This window comes from Alligator sinensis, unplaced genomic scaffold (genome assembly GCF_000455745.1).
Source record: "Alligator sinensis unplaced genomic scaffold, ASM45574v1 scaffold233_2, whole genome shotgun sequence".
In the NCBI taxonomy this organism is placed as follows: domain Eukaryota; kingdom Metazoa; phylum Chordata; order Crocodylia; family Alligatoridae; genus Alligator; species Alligator sinensis.
In genome coordinates, this window is record NW_005841941.1 from 779,525 (window position 1) to 791,435 (window position 11,911).

The 11,911-nt window shown below is 44.5% G+C and overlaps 1 long non-coding RNA gene across 1 annotated transcript in view; it reads left to right on the plus strand.

Moving 5' to 3' along the window:
- Window positions 1-6,059, plus strand: part of LOC112549642 — a 30,594-nt gene extending 24,535 nt beyond the window's left edge. Inside the window, exon 3 of the long non-coding RNA XR_003093154.1 lies at window positions 5,514-6,059. This is a non-coding gene — a long non-coding RNA (uncharacterized LOC112549642). The remainder of the gene's footprint in view (window positions 1-5,513) is intronic.
- The last annotated feature ends 5,852 nt before the right edge of the window (window positions 6,060-11,911 follow it).

Consider the following 11,911-nt stretch of genomic DNA (forward strand, 5'->3'; position numbering starts at 1 on the left):
CAAGAGAGTGGCAGTGGACAGGTCGTTTTTGACCTGGAGGGACGTGGGCAGTCGGGTTCCCCAGGGCTCGGTTCTTGGGCCCGCAGCGTTCAACATCTTCATCAGCAACTTGGATGAGGGAGTGAAAAGCACCCTGTTCAAATTTGCAGATGACACTAAAATGTGGGGGGAGGTGGGTATGCTAGAAGAGAGGAACAGGCTACAACTAGATCTGGGTAGGTTACAGGAGTGGGTGGATGAGAATAGGATGGGTTTCAATACTGACAAGTGCAAGGTACTGCACCTGGGGAGGAAGAACCAGCAGCATACCTACAGGCTGGAGAACTCCCATCTCATCAGTGCAGAGGCAGAAAAAGATCTTGGAGTCACTATTGATTCCAAAATGAACATGGGCAGCCAATGTGAGAACGCGGTCAGGAAGGATAACCGCACCCTGTCATGCATCCACAGATGCATCACGAGCAGGTCCAAGGAGGTGATCCTCCCCCCCCATATGACATTGGTCAGGCCACAGTTGGAGTACTGCGTCCAGTTCTGGGCACCGCACTTCAGGAGGGATGTGGACAACATGGAGAGGGTCCAGAGAAGGGCCATTCGCATGATTGGGGGCAGCAGGGCAGACCCTACGAGGAGAGACTACGAGACCTGAACCTCAAGAGAAGGCTGAGAGAGGATCTGGTGGCCACTTACAAACTCACCAGGGGGGACCAGCAGGCAATGAGAGAGTCCCTGTTCCCCCAAGCACTACTGGGAGTAACAAGGAATAACGGCCATAAGTTGATGGAGAGTAGATTCAGGCTAGCTATCAGGAGGCGCTACTTCACAGTCAGGGTGGCTAAAATCTGGAATGAACTTTCAAGGCACTTGGTGCTCGCTCCTACCCTGGGGGTCTTCAAAAGGAGGCTAGATAATCACCTAGCTGGGGTCGTTTGACCCCAGCATTCTTTCCTGCCCACGGCAGGGGGTCAGACTTGATGATCTGCTTAGGTCCCTTCTGACCCTACCAGCTATGAAACTACATATGCGCTTTAATGCGCACTAGCCTGTTTTACTGCACATTAAAGCATCACATAAAAAACCATGCAATTATGCTATTGTACTGTAAAATAGACTATTACGCATTAAGAGTCACTTATAAACCATGCATATTCATTGCTGCACATTAAGGCAGCATAGTGTGCATTTCTTTAGTACCTCACATTGGAGGTACTAAATTTAATGCGCATTAGAAAAAGCACCTTAATGCACATATGTGCATGTCCAGTGTGAGCAAGAGTGATGGATTTCAGCCCCATATTTGCTCCTTTTTGTGAAAATTAGCATAGATTCCTTCCACCCCACTAATATTTGCATGCCTGCTAGCCAGGAATAACAGGGAGGAAGGTCACAGGGTTTGGTGTGGAGCATGCAGATACTTAAAGAAATCCAGTGAGGTGGGTCTAAGCTCAAGCAGAGCAGAAGTAGGATATTCGGTTTGAAAAGTAAGAATTTCTATGGCTGGAATTATAGAACAAAGCATATAAGGAAAAAGCATACTAATAATAGAGATGTAGGATATGTGGCTAGGGTCCAGAGGCTATCTGTCACAGTGTAAATGGATGTACCAAGTCAGCCAGAGATAAGTATAAATACAGCATGAAAAAGTTGGCAGAGTTGTGTACTGGATGCTTTGCAAGAAGTATGGAAAATAAGAATTAAAAAAATATTAACCCCACAAGCCAGACAAAGCCATAGAAAATAACAGGATCAAAATATTATGGGATATTTTAGTTATTACTGATGGTGGAGTATATGCTAGAGGAGAGGGGAGTTCTTCATTATGGTTTTTTCTTTTCCATTTGATACTAATGTTCAATTGAAAATGAAAATGCAAAAAAGACTTACAGATGTCATCAGGTACAGCAGGAGTTGTAGATGTTCTGGGACACTAAATGTATACCATTGATTTCTGATGCATTGAAATGACATGAGAGGGTTACTGTAACAGCCCTGTGTAAATTGGAAACTGACTTTATCATAACACTGTGGGTCCCTAAGGAAGCAACATTAAACTTCTAAGATATTGAGGAGAAGTGATAACATTCTGTACCCAGTGGCGCCTTGGTCTGACCCGCATTAGAATTTTTGTTCCCTGACCACAGTCCTGGATGGTGAACAGAAAATAATAGTATCTAACCCCTCTATAGTAGGTTTTGTTAGAAGCTCTAAAACAGCTTTGTAAAAAAAAAAAAAAAAGGTCAGTATCATTATTTCATATTTTATAGATAAGGAAATTGAGGCACAGAAAGTAGCAGGCTCAACTTCTGGGTGAACCACTCCCCAGAGGAACAAGGGACCATAGCTTTTTCTAATGTAGATTACTCAGAGTAGTGCACACTTGTTGGGGCACACCCTCTGTGCCCATCTCTACTTCTCCGGGTGTGTCCCAATGAGTGCTTATGTACTGGGGCATGCATTTCCCCTGGGAAAAATAGCATTGGCACATATTTGTGCTGCTGCTATTTGTTCCCAGGCATGCCTCTGCACATGCACTCTGGCGTGTGGCAAAATGACCTGGGTGTGGTAGGGGAGGCTTGGGCTAGCACCTGTGCTTACCCCAGTAGCCTTACCTACGGTCTCCCAGGATGGTGGTGGCTCTGACCGGCCAGGCTCACTGCATGCATTGCTCTGCTTTTTTTAGTGGCAGTTTTTTTGACACGAGGACTGCCATGAACGGGTGCACATGCGCTGCAAACCACATTTGTGCACTTGTTGGGACACACCCTCTGTACCCATCTCCACTTACTTAGCCCTAGTTATTGACACCCTTGTGTATGAGTAGCAAATGTCTAGGTTGGCTTCTTAGTGGCGAAGGAATCGTGATCCAGATTCTAAGTGTAACTTGTTTACCCTCATCCAAAGGGATTAAATAACCCTGCATGAAAGCCTAATTCTCAGAGAGCAATTCTTCCCTAAGATTTGATTCTAGTTAGAGAATGAGTCGGAGAGCAAACACTCCTACAATGCTTGGCATATATACCTTTTTGAGACTGCTTGCATGCCAGTTAAAAGACTCAGACCATCTGGTAAATGGCTACCATAGCAGCATTAATTTCCTAAATTCTAACCATCCTATGCAAAAATTGTTTGATTTTCTTTTCTTCCCCCTCACCCCCAAGAAAAACAAACATCAACAATACCTATACATTTTGGTGGCATTACAGCCAACTCAAATCTCAAGATTCTTTGCTGTGTGACAGCCTGAGAAGGGCTGTAAATCTTTCAAAATAGCATATACTACATTATTAAGACATTGGCAGCTAAGGAAAAGAAGATAATAATATTTACTCTTCAGCTGCTTTTTCCAGGAATAGATCCCACTGATGCTATTGTATCATTTTCCTGGTATGGTATTATGTGCAAACATATTTTCTTTGCTTTAGTTTCAAGAGCCATTGCTGGGTGATTTGCTTCATTGATCACCCTGGGAATTATAATGGAGATGGACATGACTCGTCTTTCTCTGTAAGGGAATCCCCTATCTCCTGGAAATACTTGAAAGTCAGACACTCTGGTAGTAGCTGGTGATTCATATGTCATGGTTCTTATAAAGCTATATATAGAGCATTCTGTTATGTTTAAAACTGTAGAGCTGCATTGAAGAGGAATGCTCTGGCCAGTGATTTTTTTTCCCCTCCCAAAGCAGGTAAGTTTTCTTTGCAATCCTGATAACTTTTTTAGGAAATATAACAGCTGGCAATATAGCTCTTTCTTCTGTGATTGTTACTGCATCAGCAGTTTGAAGTAGAAATTTGAAATAAGACACAGAGACCTTAAATCAAACGTACTCCTTTCAGTGGCCCAGTAAGAATCCAGTTTAATTTGGCTGAGTTTCATCCTAGAGCAATGGGGCCTCAGGGAACAAATCATTAGTCTGAGATATAAATTTCAGCTCGTGGGTCAGCGTAGCTGTGTGGTGCCCTTCATTCAGGACAGATTTTTTTAGGAGACAAGGTCTTGCTAATGAGGTTTAAACTGCACACTCACATGCCTGTTAAATGGGACATGGCATTTTGGATGGACCAACCAAGTGGTCCCACAGTATGGCTTCTCTATCTCAGATCACCTTTAAAAAATGCTGTCTGGAATTAAATGTAAAAAAAAACCTTGTGGTGGCCAAGTGAAAGTCTCAAAAGTCAGAACATTTCCAGCACTGACAAAACAGCCACTTAGATTGTTTAGTGCTTAAGTTTCATCTAGGCACAGAAGGAAGATCTGCAAGTTTTTTGAGAATCAAGCAAGATTCAGCTTCAAGAACAGCTCTCTTGTCAATCTTATGCACAGCTCTTAGTGTGGGTGCTGTAGTGCAACACACATGGGTTACCCTAGAACAGGGGTTCCCAACATTTGTGCCCAAGGGCACATTAGAATTTAAAAGAAGAAGCAGTGGACGCCAATATGAATATTAAACTCCTGGACATGTGCATGCGCATAGTTTCATTTGGGGAGGAAGTAGTAACCACCACTGTCATTGTATCAGTCGGACTGACTTGGTCTCATTTTGGCGGCCATTGCGTACAGCCTGTGAAAAAAATGTTGAAGTGTTGCTGTTCTGAGTTCAGTCATCAGTGACAGCATTTTTTTTTGGAATAATGATTTTTACTGATTGTGAAAATGCACGTGAGCACCTGAATAAACCTTGGGGGGGGGGGGTGCCATGGTGCTCATGGGCACTGTGTTGGGAACCATTGCCCTAGAACAAGTTATAAAATTTTGTTGCCATCATGGTCCAAGGCTAGCTGGCTTCTGACACATGTGGTGCATTACATCCAGGTTTTAGGCCTTTAATTTTTGCTTTCCTGGGATGGACTCCTGCAATTCCTCCACTCTGGCTGGGTGCTGGATTCTTTCCTTCAGATATGATGACCCATGGTAAACAGAGAGAACACAACAACCCACGTGGGAGAGTATTGTATGGAATATAGCTTGACTTTAGCAAAGCTTTTGACACTGTGTCCTGTGACATAAGCTAATGAAATACAGTTTCAATGAAAGTACTATAAGGTGGATACAAAACTGGTCGGGTCATCACACTCAATGAATAGCCATCAATGGCTTACTATCTAGTTGGGAGGAGGTATCAAGTGCAGTTCCTCAAGGGTCTGTCCTGAGTCCAGTATCATTTAATATCTTTATTAATGATTGCATGATGGGATTGAGTGCATTGCTTAGATTTGTGAATGACACCAACTTGGGTGGAGTTTCACTCCCTCTGCATGGTAGGACTAGGACACACAAAGATCTGGATGGACCAGAAAAAAATGATCCACAATAAATTTGTGTGGCAGACTCACCAACAGAGCCCAGCATGTTGGGTTCAAGAAAGCTCCAATGTAATTGGTGGAGCATTTCCACCAATTCGACAACGAATTGAAAACTCACAACGCAATTGGTGGAGCATTTCCACCAATTGGGAAGGGACAGGGAGAAGCCTGCCTGAGAGTCCGGACCTGATTGTGAACTGCACTTTTCAGGACAGACTTCAGGGGTGGTGCCCCCAGAGAGAATAAAAGGAGCCGCATGCCCAGCATGCAGCAGATGCATCGAGGGACAGAGAAGCAAGCAGGGCTAAGAAGAGCTGAGGAGAGCTGCCCAGCAGGTGTTTCCAGTTGCCCCGAAGCAGCCCCGAAGATTCCCTTCACCAGAGAGGCTCGGTGATCAGCACTGGCTCCAGACAATGCACGGGTCGGTGCACAGACCCCAGGCCCTGGGAGCTGCTTGAGGCAGCTCGGGTCTGCAGACACTGACAAGCAGCCAGGAGCTCAGGCCGTGGGAGCTGTGAGATGGCTCGGGCCTCAGGCCTCCAACCCCTGGCATGCAGCCAGAGCCTGATGCAGGCAGTTCTGCACAGCAGGTCTGAAGTGGGGACCAAGACCCTGGGAGCTGTTTGAGGTAACTCCTGGCACGTGGCCAGGATCTCACACAAGCAGTGCACAGCTAGTCTCCACATGGAGGACTGAGTCCCAGTTCACTTAAGGCAGCCTGAGCCTCTGACCCTGGACAAAAGGCCAAGCCTTTGGTGCATGGGGCCATGGGTGGGCAAGTGCCCAGGAGGCTCCTGCCAGATAGGAGCAATGTGCCTGCAGGCGAAGACCTCCCACCGGTGACCCTTGGAATCATGAGTTGCCTGGGGAAAGGGATTCCCACAGGGGAGGGGGAGTTACCTGGGCGGCAAGGCTGAAGGGAAAGCCCAGACAAGGGAAGGCTTCCTTAGGTCATGGGGCACTCCGAGAAGACGTCCCTAGAGATCTTGTTGGAGCCTGGGGAAGCACTGAAGGGCTATGGGTACCTGATATGGCTGCGCCTCATATTTTGTATATTATTATATTTGTAAATTTATAGTTATAAGATCTTTGCTGGGCCTCTGCTGGACCCTGTACCAGCTATTTGCATTTAGTAATTGTTCCCCTATACTTACCTGCACATACCTGTACTTATTTGTTGTCCTCCTGTATTCCCCTATGTTTATCAGTTTTAGGCCAGCTGTTTACCCATGCAGGGCCTGATGCCCTTTCAAGCTAGCATAGATCTTTAGGATAGCACATCACATAAGAATTATGTATTTTATTTTATAGAGCTGTAAATATGTATTAGTTTTGATATTTTATTATATTGTGCCTTATATTTTGTGTACCTCTATATCTGTGTATTAGTAATTTAGCAGAGTCTATAACCCTGCTTGGGAATCCACTGGGACCCCTTGCTGTCACTTACTTGTGTTTACCTGTCACTTACCTGAAACCCTGGTGGTGACTCATTGTAGAGAATAAGGTTTATAGTTATATATATATATCCGAGTATATATACTGTTATACATATAGATCTGTATCTATGTTTATATGTATGTCTATTTTTTATCCATTTATGTAAATATTAATAAATGTGTATATAGTTTAATATTTTCCTGGCCTGGCTCTATAGGGAGCAGGGAGACTCCACTTAGCCCACAGCCCCTCTGCCTGCTGCCAATCCCCTTCTGCGCTTAGCCCACAGCACCTCTGCCTGCTGCCAATCCCCTTCTGTCAGAAAGGGGAGTACATACCCTGGGTACATCCGGGCAACATGAGTTTCAACAAAGACAAGTGCAAAGGCCTGTCTTTGGGATGGAATAATTGAATACACAAATACAGACTGGGAAATGGCTGACTTGGCTCCAGTACTGAAGAGCAACTTTCTGTCTGTGAGGGTGGGCAAGTGTTGGAACAGGCTACCCAGAGAAGTTATAGAAACTCCATCCCTGGAATTTTTCAAGAGCATGTTAGATGGACACTTGGGCTGGGGTGGTCTAGTCAGGGATGTGCCTGCTTTGACTAGATGACTTCATGAGGTCCCTTCCAGTCCTACTTTCCTATGATCCTGGGAATCTTCTCAAACACAGTATCATTTAATTATAGCAGAATAATGAAGCTTAATATGAGAGAAAAAGGATTTTAGCATGCTGAAAGGTCCATACGTATGACCATTTTAGTTACAGCTGCAGATGGGGGCATCTTTCCAAAGTCCTGCAGGCTCACATTTGGATGTTAGATGGCTCCTCAGTAGCCTCTGCTGAGCCTCTGCTTCTTTCCACAAGGTGTCTGTGTCTTTTGATCCCCTTCTCTTGGGACCTGAGTCCCACTTGTTGATAACCTGATTTGGGGCATCAGGTTCCCCCACTACTCTGGTCCTTTCCTCTTCCACCTGCAGTTTCTCACTTTCTTTATGTCCTCAGGTTGCTAGGCCTTTCTTTCTCCTTTATTACCTTTTTTCAAGTTCATCCCTCTCTTTCCTTCTCACTCAGGTCTTCCCAATCATCTAGCTCTTATAGCTCTAATACTATAAATCTCTTTACCTCTCTTCTTCAATCCTTCCTATTCTCTCTCCACAGATTATGGTGCATCTCCTGCCCAAAATATCTATTCCTCCTATACAGTATATTGCCCTCCCCCCTTCACATTATTTGCTATCGAAAGGAGTGTGTGTGGGGTAAAGGGTAGGCCGGTGCAAAAGGGCTAGTGTTCGCTTCAGATTCGGCCGATTTGGGGCACAGTGATTCAATTTGTTGATTTGAATCACTGTCCCGAATCTGTTTGGCTGAATCTGATTTGGCAATTCAGCTGCTCCTGAATCAGCTGAATCTCCAGATCACATAGGCCCCATCTTCCACCCGCTCACCCAGCCCCACTCGGCCCCAGTTCATGGCTCTTTGGAAAAAAAAAAAGCTTGCAGTCACCAGCTCCTGCTAGGTGGAGGGTGATCCCCACTGCCCCCCACTGCTCTATGCTGTATAGGGGGCTCGTCCATGAACCCCCAGAAACCCCAAGACAGCTGCAGCAGCTGGTGAGTCAGGGCTTTTTTTTTAAGGGCTGGGAGCTGGGCAGGCGGGTAGCCATGTGGGGGGGTGCTGGGAGAGTGGGCAGGGGTTGGGGGGCTCACGACAGAGCCCCTCATGCAGCATGGGGCAGTCAGGGGCAGTAGGAATCTCCCCCCAACCCCCATGGTCCCCTCCTCCCACCCCCTACTTACCAGCATGGAGTCTGGGTCTAGTTCCCTGTAGCAGCCAGTCAGGACTGCCCGAATTGCCAAAGCTCTCCAAATCTTTTCTGAATCAATTCAGAGAGCTTTGAATCAATTCGGAGCTTTTACTTGGCCTCCTGATTTGATTCAGATTTGGAGATTTGGCTGCCAAAGCGGGCTGAATCTCCTCCAAATTGAATCAACACCTGAAGCTTCGCAAGCCCTAGTGGGGGGGCGAGCTGGGGAGGAGAGAAATCTGGACCTAGCAAAGTGTAAGATTTGGATCCTCTGTTTTGAGGGGGAGCTAGAACAAGCAAAGTCATTGTTTCTGGTTCTATCTGCACTAGTGGCCTTAGTTGTGAATAACTGAAAAATCAGACGTCTTACTGAACAACCTCAACAACGTAAGCTGTCTCCCCCTTCTCTGCCACAGTTTCAAAACATCAAAGTATGACAAAAATAGCAAGAAAGAGAAGAACTTGTGGGTTTTACATCTGGAGACCAGAAGTGCTCTTGCTTCCTACGAGGGATGAGGTAAAGAAGGAAGGTTGGAAATTGGTTTACAGTCCCTTATAATTTCCTAGGATTAAACATTGCTTCTAGAGCATAATGACATTACATGGATCAATGTTACCAATGCCAGTGGCACGAGGCTCAGAAAGAGTGAGTGTAGTAAAGAATTAGAAGTAAAGGTTTTCATACATTCAGAGATCACCTTAAGTTGCAAGCAAATGGTAGCTCTTCCAAAATTCAGGCTGTTGTGTTTTCTTTCTGCATTTCTTCCATACCTCTCCTCTTCTGGAGAACTTTTTGGCTAAGAAACATGGGAACAGTTTTCTGTTAAGTCTAGGATTTTTCTAAGTCCATGGAAGTTAGGCACCTAGTTCCTGTAAAAAAATTAATAGGAATTGAGTGCAGATGTTTAAGTAACTAAATCCCATTGAAACAAATAGAAATAAGGTATCCCAATACCTTTACATTCTTGCCTGAACTCTTTAATATCTGAAAATTAGCACCTGGCTACAATATTATCACTAACCCCAAACTATTAAAAATCAAGTCAGACTCACCAAAATAATGAGTTTTGGCTTAAATAATGAGACATGATACAAATAATAATGATTCACCATCTACATTTTATCAGTTAGGGGTCATGCTTTCAAGCTTGTTCCATGACCAGGAGTATGAGAAGATGTTCTAAGCTTTTTTTTTAATGAAATGGGAAGTTTCACCTACTAACTTCCTTCTGAGAGACGAGGGAAGAAGAGTGCAATGCCTTAAGAAGGGTGCTTGTGCCCGAAAGCTTGCAACAAACTTTTTTCCAACTACTCAGTTGGTCCAATACAAGATATCACATCTACCCAAAGACGTTTGCCTGTCTTCTGAGAGATGGGACCTTTACTACAGTAAATGGCATAAACGTTATGCTAAAAGTCTCAAGAGCTAGCAAAACACAGTGATTATATTTTAACTATTATGGAACTGACCCATATTCATAGTATAAGGTACAATGTAATGCCTTATAGGTGAAGGGCCTTAATAGGGGTTTAAGTGGGCTAAGCATTTTACAGGGCAGTCTTTGTGCAGAAGACTAGCATGTTTGCTTTGAATAGAAATACATTGAATGTAGATTTATCCAAAATGTATCTGGGTGTTATTTTGGCTCAATTTGGGTGTAGTTGGCTGACTGCTTTCATCCACAAGTAAAGGGGGGGAATTTGAAAAAGTAAAAAAGAAACATTTTGAGATCAAAATTACCCAAATTTAAAACTTCATAGAGTTAAAACTGCTCTGAAAAGAAGAGAAAATGGTTAGTTTCAGGTAAATATTTTCATAGAATCATAGGGCTGGAAGGGACCCCCAAGGATCATCACGTCCAGCCCCCTGCATGAGCAGGAAAGATATCTGGGGTCAGATGACCCCAGCCAGGTGACCGTCCAGTCTTCTCTTGAAGACCTCTAGGGTAGATGATTGCACCACCTCTGGGGGGAGCTTGTTCCATAGTCTGGATACCCTAGGTGTAAAGAAGTTTTTCCTAATGTCCAGCCTGAATCTATCTTCCAGGAGTTTGTCGATGTTTTTCTAGTTTTCACCCTAGGGCGCTCTGGTGAACAGTTATTCACCAAGACCTTGATGTATACCTCTGATATAGCGGTAAGCTAGAATCAGGTCCTCTCTCAGCCTTCTTTTCTTTAGGCTGAGGAGTCTGATATCCCTCAGCCTCTCCTCGTATGGCTTGCCATGCAAGTCCCTGATCATATGGGTGGCCCTTCTCTGGACCCTCTTGAGCTTTAGCACATCCTTGTTGAAGCATGGCGCCAGAACTGGATACAATACTCCAGCTGCAACCGCACCAATGTTGAGTAAAGCGGGAGAATCATTTCTTTGGATTTACTGGAGATTGATCCATGCCAGAGTTTTATTGGCCCTAGTAGCTATTGCATTGCATTGCCGGCTCATATTCATGGTGGGGTCTATTGTTACCCCCAGATCCCTTTCATTTGTAGTGCTGGTCAGGTTAGCAATGCCCAGCCTGTAGGTGTGCTGGGGGTTCTTCCTTCCCAGATGCAGCACTTTGAATTTCTCTACATTGAACTTCATCTGATTCCGTTCTGCCCAACATGCCAGCCTGTCTACATCTGCTTGCATCTGCAGCCTATCTGTGGGTGTGTCTGCACAACCCCATATCTTGGTGTCATCCGCAAACTTGGCCAATGGGCTTTTCACCCCCTTATCCAGGTCGTTGATGAAGATATTGAACAGCACAGAGCCAAGTGCCAACCCCTGGGGTACGCTGCTGCACATCTCGCCAGATGACACCAATCCGTTTCATTTGATCCAAAATGGATCTTTTCATGGATAGTTTCATTTCAATGAGAAAATTGGATCATTTTCAATTTGGGTTTATCTAGTATCTATGCATGTGTTTGTATTTGTGGTAGGCAGTGGGTTAGTTCACTAAACTGAAAAGGCAATTATTTGTACAATTCTAACTGGAAAGATGGGCATATCCACCCATCCTTCACTGAAACTAGGTTATAACAAACTCGGTGCAGAATACCAGGAACTTAGCTAATGATGCTGGAAATAATGAGAGTGATTGTTAAGAAGTCACTTTGTACCAGTTTGGTTAGTACAATGATGAAATGCTTCCAAGTGGTATAATGAATTCCACTTGTTCATCCCCCATGGAATACCAAGACATCATGGAATCATGCACTTGCTCAAGAGGGCCATTCTGGTATAGTGATAAAGTGAAGGCATTCATAAACAAATATATTTTACAAGCTTTGGAGTTTGGGTGGGGCAGTGTCAAGAGAAGAAAGAAAGGCAACATTTGTATGCAGTCATTAGTGCAGCTTGGGGCATCATTGCC